At 41.5% G+C, this 22,173-nt stretch overlaps 1 long non-coding RNA gene across 1 annotated transcript; it reads left to right on the top strand.

Annotated features, from left to right (window-relative positions):
* The first annotated feature begins 6,666 nt into the window (after positions 1-6,666).
* On the top strand, positions 6,667-7,182 carry LOC139832069 (uncharacterized). Its single transcript, XR_011746580.1, has 3 exons — positions 6,667-6,739; positions 6,867-6,947; positions 7,045-7,182. It is a non-coding gene; the product is annotated as an uncharacterized lncRNA (long non-coding RNA).
* The last annotated feature ends 14,991 nt before the right edge of the window (positions 7,183-22,173 follow it).

Here is a 22,173-nt window from a genome sequence, read left to right as displayed (position 1 = left end):
CTAGGGTTTAGGGTTTAGGGTGTATAGTGTTTAGGGTTTAGGGTGTAGTGTTTAGCTAGGGTGTAGGGTCTAGGGTTTAGGGTTTAGTATTTAGGGTGTTTCGGGTGTACGTTTAGGGTATAATTAGGGATTAGGGACTAGGGTTTTAGGGTTTAAAGGTTTAGGGATCATCGATCGAGTGCACACACACATTATTAGAGGCACCCGCGCCTTTGCGCATAAAGTGCATGCGTATATAAGTGTGTTTTTTGGCCACCAACGATATATAGATCAAGAGAGAGAGATTGAAATGTGTATATATATCCGGCCCCAAGAATATGTTCAGATATATATTGAAATATATGCACGAATGATATGTGCAAGGTATGACATGCGCGCATGCACACTAATTGTATATATATTATGAGGCAACTTAATCAAATGTATTTTCATTCGAGAGAACTTGTCAAAATTCAAGTTAATTAATTTATCAGCGCTAATTAGTTGGTCGCCTGCTTGATGCGCAATGAAGTGTCGTTGGCCTATATTTATATGTATGGTTTAATTAGGATTTAGGGTTTAGGGTGTAGTACGTGGTTTAGGGTTTAGGGTGTAGTGTTTAGGGTTTAGGGTCTAGGGTTTAGGGTTTAGTGTTTAGGGTGTTTATGGTGTACGTTTAGGGTATAATTAGGGATTAGGGTTTTAGGGTTGAAGGTTTAGGGATCAACGATCGATCGAGTGGACACACACATTATTAGAGGCACCCGCGCCTTTGCGCATAAAGTGCATGCGTATATAAGTGTGTTTTTTGGCCACCAACGATATATAGATCGAGAAAGAGATTGAAATGTATATATATTCCCAAGAATATGTTCAGATATATATTGAACTATATGCACGAATGATATGTGCAAGGTATGACATGCGCGCATGCACACTGATTGTATATACATATATTATGAGGCAACTTAATAAAATGTGTTTTCATTCGAGAGAACTTGTCAAAATTCAAGTTAATTAATTTATCAGCGCTAATTAGTTGGTCGCCTGCTTGATGCGCAATGAAGTGTCGTTGGCCTATATATATGTTGGGTTTAATTAGGGTTTAGGGTTTAGGGTTATCTAGCTAGGGTTTTAGGGTTAGGGTTAGGGTTAGGGTTAATTAGGGTTTAGGGTTTAGGGTTTGGGGTTTAGTTTTAGGGTTTAGGGTCTAGGGTTTAGGGTTTAGGGTTTAGGGTGTTTAGTGTTTAGGGTTTAGGGTTTAGGGTGTAGTGTTTAGGGTGTAGGGTCTAGGGTTTAATTAGGGTTTAGTGTTTAGGGTGTTTCGGGTGTATGTTTAGGGTATAATTAGGGATTAGGGACTAGGGTTTTAGGGTTTAAAGGTTTAGGGATCATCGATCGAGTGCACACACACATTATTAGAGGCACCCGCGCCTTTGCGCATAAAGTGCATGCGTATATAAGTGTGCTTTTTGGCCACCAACGATATATAGATCGAGAGAGAGATTGAAATGTGTATATATATATCCCCAAGAATATGTTCAGATATATATTGAAATATATGCACGAATGATATGTGCAAGGTATGACATGCGCGCATGCACACTAATTGTATATATATTATGAGGCAACTTAATCAAATGTATTTTCATTCGAGAGAACTTGTCAAAATTCAAGTTAATTAATTTATCAGCGCTAATTAGTTGGTCGCCTGCTTGATGCGCAATGAAGTGTCGTTGGCCTATATTTATATGTAGGGTTTAATTAGGGTTTAGGGTTTAGGGTGTAGTGGTTTAGGGTTTAGGGTGTAGTGTTTAGGGTTTAGGGTCTAGGGTTTAGGGTTTAGTGTTTAGGGTGTTTAGGGTGTACGTTTAGGGTATAATTAGGGATCGATTAGGGATTAGGGTTTTAGGGTTGAAGGTTTAGGGATCAACGATCGATCGAGTGCACACACACATTATTAGAGGCACCCGCGCCTTTGCGCATAAAGTGCATGCGTATATAAGTGTGTTTTGGCCACCAACGATATATAGATCGAGAGAGCGATTGAAATGTATATATATCCCCAAGAATATGTTCAGATATATATTGAAATATATGCACGAATGATATGTGCAAGGCATGACATGCGCGCATGCACACTAATTGTATATATATTATGAGGCAACTTAATCAAATGTGTTTTCATTCGACAGAACTTGTCAAAATTCAAGTTAATTAATTTATCAGCGCTAATTAGTTGGTCGCCTGCTTGATGCGCAATGAAGTGTCGTTGGCCTATATATATGTTTGGTTTAATTAGGGTTTTGGGTTTAGGGTTATCTAGCTAGGGTTTTAGGGTTAGGGTTAATTAGGGTTTAGGGTTTAGGGTTTAGGGTCTAGGGTTTAGGGTTTAGAGTTTGGGGTTTAGGGTTTAGGGTTTAGGGTCTAGGTTTAGGGTTTAGGGTTTAGTGTTTAATGTTTAGGGTTTAGGGTTTGGGGTGTAGTGTTTAGGGTTTAGGGTCTAGGGTTTAGTGTTTAGTGTTTAGGGTGTACGTTTAGGGTATAATTAGGGATTAGGGATTAGGGTTTAAAGGTTTAGGGATCATCGATCGAGTGCACACATATTAGTGGCACCCGCGCCTTTGCGCATAAAGTGCATGCGTATATAAGTGTGTTTTTTGGCCACCAACGATATATAGATCGAGAGAGAGATTGAAATATATATATCCCCAAGAATATATTCAGATATATATTGAAATATATGCACGAATGATATGTGCAAGGTATGACATGCGCGCATGCACACTAATTGTATATATATTACGAGGCAACTTAATCAAATGTGTTTTCATTCGAGAGAACTTGTCAAAATTCAAGTTAATTAATTTATCAGCGCTAATTAGTTGGTCGCCTGCTTGATGCGCAATGAAGTGTCGTTGGCCTATATATATATGTAGGGTTTAATTAGGGTTTAGGGTTTAGGGTTATCTAGCTAGGGTTTTAGGGTTAGGGTTAGGGTTAATTAGGGTTTAGGGTCTAGGGTTTAGGGTTTGGGGTTTGGGGTTTAGTGTTTAGGGTCTAGGGTTAGGGTTTAGGGTTTAGGGTGTAGTGTTTAGGGTTTAGGGTCTAGGGTTTAGGGTTTAGTGTTTAGGGTGTTTAGGGTGTATGTTTAGGGTATAATTAGGGATTAGGGTTTTAGGGTTTAAGGTTTAGGGATCATCGATCGAGTGCACACACACATTATTAGAGGCACCCGCCCCTTTGCGCATAAAGTGCATGCGTATATATATAAGTGTGTTTCTTGGCCACCAACGATATATAGATCGAGAGATAGAGATTGAAATCCCCAAGAATATGTTCAACTATACGCACACACATGAATTACTAGAGGCACCCGCGCCTTTGCGCATAAAGTGCATGCATATGTGTGTTGTTCTGGCCACCAACGATAGATCGAGAGAGAGAGAGAGATTGAAATCCCCAAGAATTAGAGGACCCCCTTGCACAAGTGTTGGCCATCTATATATACTATGAATCCCAATAATGTTCATACATGATAGGGCATATGTGTGAAGCAATTTTTTTCTGAGAACTTGTAAAGATTCAAATTTATCAGTGCAAATGGAAACTAGTGCACATTAGAGGACCCCCTTGCACACGTGTTGGCCATCTATGTATAGTTTGAATCCCAATAATGTTCATACATGATAGGCTATATGTGAATCAATATTTTCTTCCAAGAACTTGTCAAGATTCAAATTTATTGGTGCTAATGGAAACTAGTGCGCACTAGACGAGCCCCTTGCGCAAGTGCTGGCCATTACATATAGTAGTTTAAATCTTAAGAATGTTCATACATGATAGGCCATATGTGCAAAGAATTTTTTTTTCCCGTGAACTTGTCAAAATTCAAGTTTATCGTTGCAAATGGAAACTAGTCCAAAAAATTACATAGAGGTCCAAAAGAACTAGACAATAACTAATAGGACCTGCAACTTTACAAAAAGGACCCCAAAACATATAGAAGAAAATCAATCGAGTCCTTCTGGACCGCACATCAGATCTCTGCTCCGCATCCTTTCCAGCAACTACGTCGCCGGGGACGCACCACTTGGGACGGTGTCGCCGGTAGTCGCCAGGACGAAGGAGAAGAATGGCCTCAGCAACGGCATATTGGCTCTGAGAAGGGCCGCTGAAAGGCCAAGATGTTCACGGGCAACACGGATGACGCCGTCGTATGCCCCGAGCTTGTGAACGTTAGCAGCTTGACTTCCCCGTTGGCCAGATCTGAAGCACTGACCAAATCAAGCCTCACCGTTAGCGCCATCACCTTGATGGCACCAGATCGGGGTTTGGCCGGCAAGATCCGCCAGATCTGATCCGCCAGATTCACCATAGGCCAGATCTGAAGCCGATGACGAGATCCCCGACTCCATTGCGCCATTCTGCTCATGGGAAACACTGGATCTAAGCTTACAACAACACTAACTCCCTCGGATCCAAATTAGCTGACTCAACTTTGCTTATCTAAATATGGATGTATCCACACATGTTTTTACTCTAGATACATACACGTCTAAGGAAAGTTGAATCAATTAATTTAGTTCAGAAGGTGTACGATATACAGAGAGAAGTCGGCCTCGTCTCCGGCCGGCGAGGCCGCCGGAGAGAAGGGGGAGAGGAGCCGGGGGAGTGGGAGAGACTCGAGAGAGAAAGAGAAGAGGAGAGCTCCCTAGGGAAGAACATTATTTTTGTCGTTCTGCTCGTAGCTTGAAACTGAAAATTTCGGCCCCGCGCCAAATCATCCCGCCGAATCCATTCGAAAATCCCGTGACCAGTTTTACCCTTTTAACCCTGGTACGGAAGTTACAACCCACCGACCATGGAGGGCTCATTCGGTAACAATGAAATATCTTGCCTAGATCACCCACCCACCAACCATTCGCCCCCATTAGCTCAAAAATACTCTCACACGCCAAAGCTCTGACTCTCTACAGTACTAGATCTGCTTCGCCACCGGCATACTCCTCCACAGCGTAGCCTTATCGTGTTGGCTGTCCACCCACCTGATCCGCTCCCCCCGCCACCCTCGCCACCGACGGATCTGCTTCACCGCCGACCTCGCCACCGACGGATCTGCTTCAACGCCGACCTCGCCACCGACGGATCTGCTTCACCGCCGACCTCATCCACAGCATAGCAATCAACGCCTTTCCTGTCGACGCACCGGATCCTCTCCAACGGAACCGGGTCTACTTCACCGCGGCCCCCCCTCCACAGAAGCCGATCTATTCCACCGACTAGCTCGGCGCACCGGCTGTATCAACTTCATCGAATCCCTTGCCAGCCAACCAGATCTGCTTCACTAACGCCCGCTTCTACTGAAACAGGGTCGACTCATCGTCTTCCACGTTCGCCGCCGCTGGAATGCAAGTTGCCGCCCCCGTCCACCCCACCGCAGCTTGGTTAGTACGCTGGCCCGTTAGATCGCGGTGTTTCTTTAGCCATGTTTTGTGTAGTTATTTGCAGATCTCATATGCCATTAACTTTCTTGATTTGTTACTTCGCATGAAGTTCTTTTAAATATTGTACAGTACAAAAGCATTATCCGGTCGCTACCATCCTGTTCATTCTACTGACACCTGTGTGCATCCACATACTTATAGCCTTATACTCATTCATTTGCTGCCAACTGTTTTTGTACTGCATGCTATTCCTTTTATAGTCATGCTATGAACATTTCCAATCTGGTTGTTCTTATACCACGTCATTAGCTCACCGCTAGCCGCTAGCTGTTTTCTCGTGCCTGCTATCCTCACACTGCTTTTATAATCATGCTATGTGCATTTCCAATCTGCTTGCTCTTATACCTTGTCTTTAGCTTATAGCTATTTTTTTCCATGAATGCTCCTGTCGCACAGCTTGTATAGTTATTGCTGCGTGCATGTCTGGTCTTTGTATTATCGTAGACTAACCTGTCAATGTTATTTTTCCTAGGGATTGATCATGCGAACCACTTATTAGAATATCCAACATTAACAGCGAGGACGCTAGGGAAGGTTGGAATCTGAGTTCTTGGTTGGTAATTTTGGCAGTTTACTTCCGTCATTATCTATAACCTATATGCATTGTTCCTTATGCAAGAGATTAACACTTGGAACCCTGCCATAGCAATGCCATTCATGCTTTACTATGTTTCTGCCTATTTGATATGCTTGTCTTGGAGCAACTGCGAAGGTGATTTGAACCTGACATTTGGTCATTCTTAATGCCAGTTTACTTTATGTGGAAAACCTTGGCATTACCCTACTCTAAATCTGAATGTCTGAAATTCGTATCTCATGAAAAGCAACATCTAGTTGGTTTTAATCTGATATCTGGTAAATATTGGCTTATTCATTTGGCAGCTCAAGTTTTTTGTTATTTGAAACCAGCTGACTTGGTCTTAAATGTGATATCTAAACACAGATTAAGGACAATGGAGCAGGAGGATTAGCATTTCACTTGATGGCTGAACCTAAAATGACAGGGCATGTCGACCACGACTAGTGCACGCAAGAGAAGGACTGCAATGAGCCAGTATGTGCTTAGTACATGCATCTTATCTTATCTTGTGCTTATTTCTGCTACATGCTGTTATCTGATCTCTACATTGCGTAATACATGTTTGAATAGTTAATTGTTGTAACTATGTTCGCAATATTACCAGAATGCAGTTTTAATGAAGCAGTCATCATTAGAAGATAGTCGCCAAAGCGACCCTGTGCAACATTATGATGTAAGTCTGTGCTTAGTACAAGTTCCATACATTGTCTTATTTATGCAACTTGTTATTATGTTATATCTACATTGCATAATAAATGTTTGAATAGTTCACTGTTGTAACTATGTTGCAATATTACTAGAATGCAGGTGTAATGAAGAAGTCCTTAGTAGAAGATAGAGCGCAAAAAAGGTTCCGGGGTGAGCCTATGCAACGATATAATGTAAGTCGGTGCTTAGTACTTGTGACTATCTCATATCGACAATGCTTAATACATGTTTGCATAGTTCATCGTTTAACTCTTTTTGCATTATTATCAGAATGCAGTTGTGATGAAGCAATCTTCATCAGAAGAGAGGCCCACAAAAAGTTCTGATCTTTCTTCTGATGCATCCTCTCATAGCCGTCAACCTAGACCATTCCTTTCATCAAACAGTAAATATCTCAAGGCTGTACTTTATAAGAGACATGGTATTGCTGCTTTAAGATCTGTAGCTGATATGTTGACCAAGAGTACACAAGATTCAATCAAGGCGATTGCCAAATGTCAACGTGTTATTGATGATGCTAATAGAAGTCCCCAATGACTCTATGTGATTTTTTTATTTGGGCACATTAATTGCCTTGTAATTTTCCTAGTTATTTTATTTGTGTATGTAATTGTGTGTATCATTGATACCAGATTTTAGGCTCATGAAATTTAATGCAAGTTGACTAGTCAAACAACCAGGGCCCTACAACTGATTGGGCCGGCCCACTTACAGTAGTGTGGGACCCACTTTCATTTTGGGTCGGCCCACCTACTTATTGGGCCAGCCCGTTAACAGGGTAGTGGGCCCCACCAGCTTATTGGGCCGGCCCACTATCTTGTTGGGCCAGCCCACTTGCTATATTGTGGACCCCACATACTAAATGGGTCGGCCCTTCAACAGGAAAGTGGGACCCACCTGTGTTTTTGGCCGGGCCCACTATCTTGCTGGGCCGGCCCACTTGCTATATGGTGGACCCCACATACTAAATGGGCCAGCCCTTTAACAGGAAAGTGGGACCCACCTGTGTTTTTGCCCGGCCCACTATCTTGTTGGGCCAGCCCAATTGCTATATGGTGGACCCCACATACTAAATGGGCCGGCCCTTTAACTGGAAATTGGGACCCACCTGTGGTTTTGGCCCGGCCCACTATCTTGTTGGGCCGGCCCACTTGCTATATGGTGGACCCCACACACTGAATGGGCCGGCCCTTTAACAGGAAAGTGGGACCCACCTGTGCTTTTGGCCCGGCCCACTTGCTTGTTGGGCCAGCCCATTTGATCTAATGTGGACCCCACGTACTAAATGGGCCGGCCCGATAGTAGGAAAGTGGGACCCACATGCTAATTGGGCCGGCCCAATAACTTCTTGGGCCGGCCCACTTGCTTTAAGGTGGACCCCACTTGGTAAATGGGCCGGCCCGGTAACAGGAAAGTGGGTCCCACATGTCTTGTGGGCCGGCCCTTTTGCCTGTTGACCGGTCAAACGAGTGCATTCGGCCCGGCCCACATACTTAGTGGGCTGGCCCATTAAAGTTTTGACCAGTCAACCTTAGAGGTTAGGCCCGGCCCACGTAACTAATGGACCAGCCCATCTATATAGTTGACCGGTCAAACTAAGTCAGCTAGCCCGGCCCGCAAACTTAATGGGCCGGCCCGCTTAAGACGTGGCAGGCCTCGTGTGGGCCTACCATCTACCACGGGGTTTCAGCCGGTTAACGCTGTGAATCGCCGATTAACGGCGTACGCCACGTGGCGGTTGCATGGCCGTCGATCAACGGGCTCCCGGAAACACTTGGGCAACGGTCCGATTTTCCGCGGCGGAAGGGCGCCCAAGCGCGACGGACCAAAAAAAACGTCGTAGGACTTTGCCTGACGCAGTTTCCACAACAGAACCCATATCGTCGGGTTAGGCCCATAGGCGACGAAAAATACCCCTTAGCGGACGATTTTGAGACGTTGTCTATCAGAACTTTTCTTGTAGTGATGTGGGACCTATCTTGTAGCCACGGCCACAACATTTATCATTCAGAGAGGATGACATGTGGGACCCACGAACCAGCATCGTTCTCGACGTTTCTCAAAGGGGGCAGGAGATCGAAAGAAAAAGGCAAGTAGCTCGAAATCAGGTGTCCAAAAAAATCCAAGAAAGGAAAGGTTTATCGCACATAGAGGTTGACATATTGGACCCAATTTGCAGCAGCGTCATAAACGTTTCAAAGGCGGTGGAGCTCGAAAGAAAAAGGCAAATAGCCAGAAATTATGGGTCGAAAATAAATCCAGCAAAGGAAAATTTTATCGTACAAAGAGGCTGACATGTGGGACCCATGAGCCAACAGCGTCCTCAACGTTTCTAAGGCGGCATGCGATCGAAAAAAGGCAAATAACCAGAAATTAGGGGTCAAAAATAAATGCAATAAAGGAAACTCTTATTGTTCATAGAGGCTGACATGTTGGACCCATGAGCCAGCAGCGCTCTCAACGTTTCAAAGGCGTCACGGGATCAAAAGAAAGAACCAAGTAGTCATTAATTAGGTGTCAAAAATAAATCCAAGAAAGTAAATGTTTTATTTTTCATAGAGGCTGACATAAGGGACCCATGAGCCAGCAGCGTCCTCAACCTTTCAAAGGCGGCTGGGGATCGAAAAAAAGCGAAGTACCATTAATTAGGGGTCAACAATAAATCCAAGAAAAGAAAGGTTTATTGTTCATAGAGGCTGACATGTGGGACCTATGTGCCAGCAGCGTCCTCATCGTTTCAAAGGCGGTCGGGGATCCAAAGAAAAAGGCAAATAGCCAGAAATCAGGGGGTAAAAAAAATCGAAGAAAAGAAATATTATTGTTCATAGAGGCTGGCATGTGGGACCCATGGCCAGCAGCGTCCACAATTTCAAAGGCGGCACAGGATCGAAAGAAAAAAGCATGTGACCAAAAATCAGGGGGTAAGAAATCCAAGAAAAAAAACTTTATTGTACATAGAGGATGACATGCGGGTCCCATGAGCCAACAACTTACTCGACGTTTCAGAGGGCCGAGGCGGCATGAGATCGAAAGAAAAAGGAAAGTGACCAAATATCAGGAGCAAAAAATAATCGATGAAAAGAAACTTTCATTGTACATAGAGGATGACATATGGGTCCCATGTTGTAGCAACGGTCTGAACGTTTCAAAGACGGCATGAGATCGAAAGAAAAAGGCAAGTGACCAAATATCAGGAGCCAAAAATAATCCAAGAAAAGAAACTTTTATTGTACATAGATAATGACATGCGGGTCCCATGAGCCAGCAGCTTACTCAACGTTTGAGAGTCGGCATGAGATTGAAAGAAATAGGAAAGTGACCAAATATCAGGAGCCAAAAATAATCCAAGAAAAGAAACTTTTATTGTACATAGAGTATGACATGCGGGTCCCATGACGCAGCAGCATTCTCAACGTTTCCAAGGCGGCAGGGGATCAAAAGAAAAAGGAAATAGCCAAAAAGCAGAGGGTGAAAATAATCGAAGAAAAGAAACTTTTATTGTTCATAGTGAATGACATGTGAGACCCATGAGGCAGCAGCATCCTCAATGTTTCCAATGCAGCAGGGGATCGAAAGAAAAAGGAAATAGCCAAAAATCAGAGCGTGAAAAATAATCCAAGAAAAGAAACTTTTATTTTACATAGAGGATGACATGTGGGTCCCATTTTGTAGCAGCGGTCTCAACGTTTCAAATGCGGCTTGAGATCAAAAGAAAAAGAAAGTAGCCAGAAATTAGGGGGAAAAACTCCAAGAAAAGAAAGTTTATTGTACATAGAGGATGACATGCGGGTCCCAAGGCGGCAGCTTACTCAACGTTTCCAAGGCGGCAGGGGAAGAAAAGAAAAAAGGAAATAGCAAAATATCAGAGGGTGAAAAAAAATCCAAGAAAATAAACTTCTATAGTTCATAGAGGATGACATGCGGGTCCCATGAGGCAGCAGCGTCCTCAACGTTTCCAAGGCGGAACAGGACCAAAAGAAAAAGGATGTATCCCTGCTGGGCCTTTTGATCAAAAAATAATCCAAGATAAGGAAGATATCAATTGGGGCTGCATGGCCATCTGGGCCTTCTAACCTGCTGGACGCCTTTTGACTCGTACAATTTCAGCCCACTCCAAAACAGGAAAGTCCTATGCTTCGCAAAAATAAAACAAAAACAAGGAGATTCAACATATAGTTTGTTTACGTAAAAATAAAGATATAATTTATCCGTTTGCAATAGCTCAGAGCGAAATACACTTTTTATTGTCTGCAAAATAATCAAGATATCACATGTTTCTTGTACGGGGAGGCTGACATCGGGACCCATGAGCCAGCAGCGTCGTCAAAGTTTTTAAGGCGGCAGGGGATCGAAAGAAAAAAATAAATCAAAAATCAGTTGTTAAAAAAATCGAAGAAAAGAAACATTTATCGTTCTGAGAGGATGATATGCGGGACCCATGTGGCAGCAGCATCCTCAACGTTTACAAGGCGGCACGGGATCAAAAAAAAAGGCAAAATAGCCAGAAATTAGGGGTCAAAATAACTCCAAGAAAAGAAAGGTTTATCGTTCATAGAGGCTGACATGTGGGACCCATTAGCCAGCAGAGTCCTCAACGTTCAAAGGCGGCAGGGGATCAAAAGAAAAAGGAAGTAGCCAGAAATTAGGGGTAAAAAATAACTCCAACAAAGGAAACTTTTATTGTTTATAGAGGATGACATGCGGGACCCATGAGCCAGCAGCTTCCTCAACGTTTCAGAGGCGGCATGAGATCGAAAGAAAAAGGAAAGTGACCTAATATCAGGAGCAAAAAATAATCCAAGAAAAGAAACTTTTATTGTACATAGAGGATGACATATGGGTCCCACTAATACAAGCTCTTTCGCACCAAGATCTTGCAAGTTGATTGTACATACAGGATGACATGCGGGCCCCATGTGTCAGCAGCTTACTCAACGTTTCCAAGGCGGCAGTGCATCAAAAGAAAAAGGAAATAGCCAAAAATCAGAGGGTGAAAAATAAATCCAACAAAGGAAATGTTTATTTTTCATAGAGGTTGACATCTGGGACCCATGAGCCAGGAATGTCCTCTACGTTTCGAAGGCGACTGGGGATCGAAAGAAAAAAGGCAAATATCCAGAAATTAGGGGTAAGAAAATAACTCCAAGAAAGGAACTATTTATTGTTCATAGAGGCTGACATGTGGGACCCATGAGCCAGCAAAGTCTTCAATGTTTCAAAGGCGGCAGGGGATCAAAAGAAAAAGGAAGTAGCCAGAAATTAGAGGTAAAAAATAACTCCAAGAAAGGAAACTTTTATTGTTCATAGAGGATGACATGCGGGACCCATGAGCCAGCAGCTTCCTCAACGTTTCAAAGGCGGCATGAGAACGAAAGAAAAAGGCAAGTGACAAATATAAGGAGACAAAAATAATCCAAGAAAAGAAACTTTATTTTACATAGATGATGACATGCGGGTCCTATGAGCCAGCACCTTACTCAACGTTTCAGAGGCGGCATGAGATCGAAAGAAAAAGGAAAGTGACCAAATATCAGGAGCAAAAAATAATTCAAGAAAAGAAACTTTTATTGTACATAGAGGATGACATATGGGTCCTACTAATACAAGCTCTTTCGCTCCAAGATCTTGCAAGTTGATTGTACATAGAGGATGACATGCGGGCCCCATGTGTCAACAGCTTACTCAACGTTTCCAAGGCGGCAATGCATCAAAAGAAAAAAGAAAAATCCAAAAATTAGAGGGTGAAAAATAAATCCAACAATTGTGCTATCATGTTCGATCTTGTGAGCTGCCTATCATGATCAAGATCGTTTATTTGTAATCCTACATGTTGTGTTTGTTGGGATCCGATGGATATTGAATGCTATGTCAAGTTGATTATCAATCTATCATATATGAGTTGTTTATGTTCTTGCATGCTCTCCGTTGCTAGTAGAGGCTCTGGCCAAGTTGATACTTGTGACTCCAAGAGGGAGTATTTATGCTCGATAGTGGGTTCATGCCTCCATTAAATCTGGGACAGTGATAGAAAGTTCTAAGGTTGTGGATGTGTTGTTGCCACTAGGGATAAAACATCGATGCTTTGTCTAAGGATATTTGTGTTGATTACATTACGCACCATACTTAATGCAATTGTCTGTTGCTTGCAACTTAATACCGGAAGGGGTTCGGATGATAACCTGAAAGTGGACTTTTTAGGCATAGATGCATGCTGGATGGCGGTCTATGTACTTTGTCGTAATGCCCTGATTAAATCTCATAGTACTCATCATGATATATGTATGTGCATTGTTATGCCTTCTTTATTTGTCAATTGCCCAACTGTAATTCGTTCACCCAACATGCTATTTATCTTATGGGAGAGACACCGCTAGTGAACTGTGGACCCCGGTCTATTCTTTACATCTGAAATACAATCTACTGCAATACTTGTTCTTTACTGTTCTTCGCAAACAATCATCTTCCACACAATACGGTTAATCCTTTGTTCACAGCAAGCCGGTGAGATTGACAACCTCACTGTTACGTTGGGGCAAAGTACTTTGGTAGTGTTGTGCAGGTTCCACGTTGGCGCCGGAATCCCTGGTGTTGCGCCGCACTACACTTTGTCGCCATCAACCTTCAACGTGCTTCTTGGCTCCTACTGGTTCGATAAACCTTGGTTTCTTACTGAGGGAAACTTGCTTCTATACGCATCATACCTTCCACTTGGGGTTCCCAACCGACGTGTGCTTTACGCGTATCAAGCTAAATTTCTGGCGCCGTTGCCGGGGAGATCAAGACACGCTGCAAGGGGAGTCTCCACTTCCAATCTCTTTACTTTGTTTTTGTCTTGCTTTATTTTATTTACTAATTTGTTTGCTTCACTAAAACAAAACACACAAAAATTAGTTGCTAGCTTTACATTATTTACTGTCTTGCTCTCTATATAAAAAACGCAAAAAAATTAGTTACTCGCATTTACTTTATCTAGTTTGCTTTATTTACTACTGCTAAAATGAATACTCCTGAAAATACTAAGTTGTGTGACTTCACAAACACTAATAATAATGATTTCCTATGCACACCTATTGCTCCACCTGCTACTACAGCAGAATTCTTTGAAATTAAACCTGCTTTACTGAATCTTGTTATGAGAGAGCAATTTTCTGGTTTTAGTTCTGATGATGTTGCTGCCCATCTTAATAATTTTGTTGAACTATGTGAAATGCAAAAGTATAAGGATGTAGATGGTGATATTATAAAATTGAAATTGTTTCCTTTCTCATTAAGAGGAAGAGCTAAAGATTGGTTGCTATCTTTGCCTAAGAATAGTATTGGTTCATGGACTAAATGTAAGGATGCTTTTATTGGTAGATATTATCCTCCCGCTAAAATTATATCTTTGAGAAGTAGCATAATGAATTTTAAGCAATTAGATAATGAACATGTTGCTCAAGCATGGGAGAGAATGAAATCTTTGGTAAAGAATTGCCCAACCCATGGACTGACTACTTGGATGATCATCCAAACCTTCTATGCAGGACTAAATTTTTCTTCGCGGAACCTATTGGATTCAGCTGCTGGAGGTACCTTTATGTCCATCACTTTGGGGGCGGCAACAAAGCTTCTTTATGATATGATGATAAATGACTCTGAATGGCACACGGAAAGAGCTCCACAAGGTAAGAAGGTAAATTATGTCGAAGAAACCTCCTCCTTGAGTGATAAGATTGATGTGATTATGTCTATGCTTGTGAATGGTAGATCTAATGTTGATCCAAATAATGTTCCTTTAGCTTCATTGGTTGCTCAAGAAGAGAATGTTGATGTGAATTTCATTAAAAATAATAATTTCAACAACACTGCTTATAGGAATAATTCTAGTAACAACTATAGGCCATATCCTTCTGCTAATGGTAATGGCTATGGTAATTCTTATGGGAATTCTTACAACAATAATAGGAGTGTACCCCCTGTTCTTGAAGCCATGCTTAAAGAATTTATTAGTGCACAAACTGCTTTTAACAAATCTGTTGAGGAAAAGCTTGATAAAATTGATATTCTTGCTTCTAAGGTTGATAGACTTGCCTCTGATGTTGATCTTTTAAAATTGAAAGTTATGCCTAATAAAGACATTGAAAATAATATTGTTACTACAGCAAATGTCATCCAAGTTAGAATTAATGAGAATATAAGATTAATGGCTGAATTGCGTGCTAGGTGGGATAGAGAAGAAAATGAAAAACTAGCTAAAGAGAATAATGTAGCTAAAGTTTGGACTATTACCACCACTAGTAATAATAATGATTCACATGTTGCTACACCTCCTACTATCAATGGTAAAATAATTGGTGTTGGCAATGTTTCTACTCCTAGTGCAAAGCGTACAAAACTGCCTGAAATTGCTAAAGCTATAAAGCGCTTGTGATAAAACTGCTGAAATTTTTTCCAACATTGGGGACAATGATCCCATTGCTGTAGCTCATAATGGTTTAGATTTTGATGATTGTAACATCTCTGAAGTTATAAAGTTCTTACAAAAACTTGCTAGAAGTCTCAATGCTAGTGCTATAAATTTGGCCTTTACAAAACATATTACAAATGCTCTCATAAAAGCTAGAGAAGAGAAACTAAAACTTGAAACTTCTGTTCCTAGGAAGTTAGAAGATGGTTGGGAGCCCATCATTAAGATGAGGGTCAATGATTTTGATTGCAATGCTTTATGTGATCTTGGTGCAAGTATTTCTGTTATGCCTAAGAAACTCTATGATATGCTTGACTTGCCACCATTGAAAAATTGTTATTTGGATGTTAATCTTGCTGATAATGCTACAAAGAAACCTTTGGGGAGGATTGATAATGTTCGTATTATGGTTAACAATAACCTTGTCCCCGTTGATTTTGTTGTCTTGGATATTGAATGCAATGCATCTTGTCCCATTATATTGGGAAGACCTTTTCTTCGAACTGTTGGTGCTACCATTGATATGAAGGAAGGTAATATTAAATATCAATTTCCTCTCAAGAAAGGTATGGAACACTTCCCTATAAAAAGAATGAAGTTACCTTATGATTCTATTATTAGAACAAATTATGATGTCGATGCTTCATCTCTTGATAATACTTGATTCACACTTTCTGCGCCTAGCTGAAAGGCGTTAAAGAAAAGTGCTTATGGGAGACAACCCATGTTTTTACTACAGTACCTTTATTTTATATTTGAGTCTTGGAAGTTGTTACTACTGTAGCAACCTCTCATTATCTTTATTTTATTGCATTTTTGTGCCAAGTAAAGTCTTTGATAGTAAAGTCAATACTAGATTTGGATTACTGCGCAGAAACAGAATTCTTGCTGTCACGAATCTGGGCAGAATTCTCTGTAGGTAACTCAGAAAAATCTGCAAATTTACGTGCGTGATCCTCAGATATGTACGCAACTTTCATTCAATTTGAGCATTTTCATCTGAGCAAGTTAAGTGCCTCTGTAAAATTCGTCTTGACGGACTGTTCTGTTTTGACAGATTCTGCCTTTTATTTCACATTGCCTGTTTTGCTATGTTTGATGGATTTCTTTGTTCCATTAACTTTCAGTAGCTTTGTGCAATGTCCAGAAGTGTTAACAATTATTATTTCACCTCTGAATATATGAATTTTGAATTATGCACTAACCCTCTAATGAGTTTGTTTCGAGTTTGGTGTGGAGGAAGTTTTCAAGGATCAAGAGAGGAGGATGATACAATATGATCAAGAAGAGTGAAAAGTCTAAGCTTGGGGATGCCCCCGTGGTTCATCCCTGCATATCTCAAGAAGACTCAAGCATCTAAGCTTGGGGATGCCCAAGGCATCCCCTTCTTCATCGACAACATTATCAGGTTCCTCTAATGAAACTATATTTTTATTCAGTCACATCTTATGTGCTTTGCTTGGAGCGTCTGTTTGCTTTAGTTTTTATTTTGTTTGAATAAAATCGGATCCCACAATCCTTTATATTTGAGACATTACGCTCCGCTGTTTCGTATGAACACATGTGTTCTTAGCTTCATTCTTAATGTTCATTGCGAAAGTTGAACTACCTCATTCATTGATATATGGTTGGAAACGGAAAATGCCGTATGTGGTAAATGGTATAATGTCTTGAATAATGTGATACTTGGCAATTGTTGTGCTCATATAGATCATGTTTAAGCTCTTGCATCATGTACCTTGCACCTATTAATGAATAACTACATAGAGCTTGTTAAAATTTGGTTTGCATGATTGGTCTCTCTAAGTCTAGATATTTTCTGGTTGAGGTGTTTGAACAACAAGGAGACGATGTAAAGTCTTATAATGCTTACAATATGTTTATATGTGAGTCTTGCTGCACCATTTCATACTTGAGTTTGCTTCAAACAACCTTGCTAGCCTAGCCTTGTATTGAGAGGGATTCTTCTCGTGCATCCAAATCCTTGAGCCAAAATCCATGCCATTTGTGTCCACCATACCTACCTACCACATGGTATTTCTCCGCCATTCCAAAGTACATTACTTGAGTGCTACCTTTAAAATTCCATTCTTTGCCTTTGCAATATATAGCTCATGGGACAAATAGCCTTAAAAACTATTGTGGTGAAGAATATGTACTTATGTGTCTTATTTCTTAATAAGTTGCTTGTTGTGCGGTAACCATGTTTCTGGGGACGCCATCAACTTTTACCTTTGTTGAATATCATGTGAGTTGCTATGCATGTTCGTCTTGTCTGAAGTAAGGGAGATTTTCATGATCAAAAGGTTTGAGTATGCATATTGTTAGAGAAGAACATTGGGCCGCTAACTAAAGCCATGAATCATGGTGGAAGTTTCAGTTTGGACATAAAACCTCAATCTCTTATGAGAATATTAACTGTTGTTGAATGCTTAAGCATTAAAAGAGGAGTCCATTATCTGTTGTCTATGTTGTCCCTGTATGGGTGTCTAAGTTGAGAATGATCAAAAGCGAGAAGTCCAATGCGAACCTTCTCCTTAGACCCTTGTACAGGCGGCATAGAGGTACCCCTTTGTGACACTTGGTTGAAACATATGTTATGCAATGACAATCCGTGTTAATCCAAGCTAATTAGGACAAGGTGCGGGCACTATTGGTATACTATGCATGAGGCTTGCAACTTATAAGATATCTTATACATAACTCATATGATTTATTACTACCGTTGACAAAATTGTTTCTTGTTTTCAAAATAAAAGCTCTAGCACAAAAATAGTAATCCATGCTTCCCTCTGCGAAGGGCCATTCTTCTACTTTATTGTTGAGTCAGTTTACCTATTCTTTCTATCTTAGAAGCAAACACTTGTGTAAACTGTGTGCATTGATTCTTACATGTTTACCTATTGCACTTGTTATAGTACTTTGTGTTGACAATTATCCATGAGATATACATGTTGAAGTTGAAAGCAACCACTGAAACTTATATCTTCCTTTGTGTTGTTTCAAAGCTTTCTACTAAGAATTTATTGCTTATGAGTTAACTCTTATGCAAGACTTATTGATGCTTGTCTTGAAAGTATTATTCATGAAAAGTCTTTGTTATATGATTCATTTGTTTACTCATTATCTTCATCATTGCTTCGAATCGCTGCATTCATCTCATGTGCTTTACAATAGTATTGATCAAGATTATGATAGCATGTCACTTCAAAAATTATCTTTGTTATCGTTTACCTACTCGAGGGCGAGTAGGAACTAAGCTTGGGGATGCTTGATACGTCTCAAACGTATCTATAATTTCTTATGTTCCATGCTACTTTTATGATGATACTCACATGTTTTATACACATTATATGTCGTTATTATGCATTTTCCGGCACTAACCTATTGACGAGATGCCGAAGAGCCGATTCTTTGTTTTCTGCTGTTTTTGGTTTCAGAAATCCTAGTAAGGAAATATTCTCGGAATTGGACGAAATCAACGCCCAGGGGCCTATTTTTCCACGAAGCTTCCAGAAGTCCGAAGAGGAAACGAAGTGGGGCCACGAGGTGGCGCCACACTAGGGCCGCGCGGCCCAGCCCCTGGCCGCGCGGCCCTATTGTGTGGGTCCCCCGTGACGCCTCCTGACCTACCCTTCCGCCTACATATAGTCTTCGTCGCCCAACCCCCAGTACCGAGAGCCACGATACGGAAAACCTTCCAGAGACGCAGCCGCCGCCAATCCCATCTCGGGGGATTCAGGAGATCGCCTCCGGCACCCTGCCGGAGAGGGGAATCATCTCCCGGAGGACTCTTCATCGCCATGATCGCCTCCGGATCGATGTGTGAGTAGTTCACCCCTGGACCATGGGTCCATAGCAGTAGCTATGTGGTCGTCTTCTCCTAATTGTGCTATCATGTTCGATCTTGTGAGCTGCCTATCATGATCAAGATCGTTTATTTGTAATCCTACATGTTGTGTTTGTTGGGATCCGATGGATATTGAATACTATGTCAAGTTGATTATCAATCTATCATATATGAGTTGTTTATGTTCTTGCATGCTCTCCGTTGCTAGTAGAGGCTCTGGCCAAGTTGATACTTGTGACTCCAAGAGGGAGTATTTATGCTCGATAGTGGGTTCATGCCTCCATTAAATGCAGGACGGATGTGAGAAAGTTCTAAGGTTGTGGATGTGCTGTTGCCACTAGGGATAAAACATCGATGCTTTGTCTAAGGATATTTGTGTTGATTACATTACGCACCATACTTAATGCAATTGTCTGTTGCTTGCAACTTAATACCGGAAGGGGTTCGGATGATAACCTGAAAGTGGACTTTTTAGGCATAGATGCATGCTGGATGGCGGTCTATGTACTTTGTCGTAATGCCCTGATTAAATCTCATAGTACTCATCATGATATATGTATGTGCATTGTTATGCCTTCTTTATTTGTCAATTGCCCAACTGTAATTCGTTCACCCAACATGCTATTTATCTTATGGGAGAGACACCACTAGTGAACTGTGGACCCCGGCCTATTCTTTACATCTGAAATACAATCTACTGCAATACTTGTTCTTTACTGTTCTTCGCAAACAATCATCTTCCACCCAATACGGTTAATCCTTTGTTCACAGCAAGCCGGTGAGATTGACAACCTCACTGTTACGTTGGGGCAAAGTACTTTGGTTATGTTGTGCAGGTTCCACGTTGGCGCCGGAATCCCTGGTGTTGCGCTGCACTACACTTCGCCGCCATCAACCTTCAACGTGCTTCTTGGCTCCTACTGGTTCGATAAACCTTGGTTTCTTACTGAGGGAAACTTGCTTCTGTACGCATCATACCTTCCACTTGGGGTTCCCTACCGACGTGTGCTTTACGCGTATCAACATGCGGGACCCATGTTGCAGCAGCGGTCTCAACGTTTCCAAGGCGGCACATGACCAAAAGAAAAATGAAGTAGCCAGAAATCAGGGGGTGAAAAAAATCCAAGAAAAGAAAGATTTCAATTGGGCTGAATCTGGACATCTGGGCCTTTGAACTATCCTGCTGGGCCTTTTGACTCGTACAATTTCAACCCACTCCAAAACAGGAAAGTTCGGATTTTTCTCAAAAAAAAAACAGGAAAGTCCTATGCTTCGCAAAAACAAAAAACAAGGAGATTCAACATATAAGTTTGTTTATGAAAAATAAAGATTTAATTCATCCGTTTGCAATAGCTCAGAGCGAAATACACTGTTTATTGTCTGCAAAATAATAAGATATCACATGTTTCTTGTACAGGGAGGCTGACATCGGGGACCCATGAGCCAGCAGCGTCGTCAACCTTTTAAAGGCGGCAGGGGATCGAAAATAAATAAAAAACAAAAATCAGTTGGTAAAAAAATCCAACAAAAGAAAACATTTATCGTTCTGAGAGGATGACATGCGGGACTCATGAGGCAGCAGCATCCTCAACGTTTATTGTTTATAGAGGCTGACATGTGGGACCCGTGAGCCAGCAACGTTGACAACGTTTTAAAGGCGGCAGGAGATCGAAAGAAAAAATAAGCCAAAAATCAGTTGGTAAACAAAATCCAAGAAAAGAAATATTTACCGTTCTGAGAGGATGACATGTGGGACCCATGAGGCAGCAGCATCCTCAACGATTCCAAGGCGGCAGGAGATCAAAAGAAAAAAAGGAAATATCCAGAAATTAATTAGGGGTTCAAAATAAATCCATCAAAGGAAACTTTTATAGTTCATAGAGGATGACATGTGGGACCGACCTACCAACAGCGTCCTCATCGTTTCAAAGGGGGCAGGATATCAAAAGAAAAAGGCAAATAGCCAGAAATTAGGGGTCAAAAATAACTCCAAGAAAGGAAACTTTTATTGTTCGTAGAGGATGACATGCGGGACCCATGAGCCAGCAGCTTACTCAACGTTTCAAAGGCGGCATGAGATCCAAAGAAAAAGGCAAGTCACAAAATATCAGGAGACAAAAGATAATCCAAGAAAAGAAACTTTATTGTACATAGAGGATGACATGCGGGTCCCATTTTGCAGCAGCGGTCCCAACGTTTCAAATGCGGCTTGAGATCAAAAGAAAAAGAAAGTAGCCAGAAATTAGGGGGTCAAAAAAATCCAAGAAAAGAAAGTTGATGGACATAGAGGATGACATGCGGGTCCCATGAGCCAGCAGCTTACTCAACGTTTCCAAGGTGGCAGGGGATCAAAAGAAAATGGAAATAACCAAAAATCAGAGGGTGAAAAAAATCCAAGAAAAGAAACTTTTATAGTACATAGAGGATGACATGCGGGTCCCATGAGCCAGCAGGTTCCTCAACGTTTTCATAGGCAGCATGTGATCAAAAGAAAAAGGCAAGTGACCAAAAATCAGAGGGTGAAACATAATCCAAGAAAAGAAACTTTTATTGTACATAGAGGATGACATGCGGGTCCCATTTTACAGCAGCGGTCCCAACGTTTCAAATGCGGCTTGAGATCAAAAGAAAAAGAAAGTAGACAGAAATTAGGGGGTAAAAAAAACTCCAAGAAAGGAAAGCTTTATCGTTCATACAGGCTGACATGTGGGGCCTATGAGCCAGCAGAGTCCTCAACGTTTCAAAGGCGGCAGGGGATCAAAAGAAAAAAAGGAAATAGCCAAAAATCAGAGGGTGAAAAAACCCCCAAGGAAATGAACTTTTATAGTACATAGAGGATGACATGCGGGTCCCATGAGCCAGCAGGTTCCTCAACGTTTCAAACGTGGCATGAGATCGAAAGAAAAAGGCAAGTGACCAAATATCAGGATCCAAAAATAATTCAAGAAATGAGCCTGATACGCGTACAGCACGCGTCCGTTGGGAACCCCAAGAGGAAGGTGTGATGCGTACAACGGCAAGTTTTCCCTCAGTATGAAACCAAGGTTTATCGAACCAGTAGGAGCCAAGAAGCACGTTGAAGGTTGATGGCGGCGGGATGTAG

The sequence above is a fragment of the Lolium perenne genome, chromosome 6 (assembly GCF_019359855.2).
Source record: "Lolium perenne isolate Kyuss_39 chromosome 6, Kyuss_2.0, whole genome shotgun sequence".
NCBI lineage: Eukaryota > Viridiplantae > Streptophyta > Magnoliopsida > Poales > Poaceae > Lolium > Lolium perenne.
The sequence above is the reverse complement of the archived record's forward strand: the minus strand, read 5'-3'. Positions and strand labels throughout refer to the sequence as shown.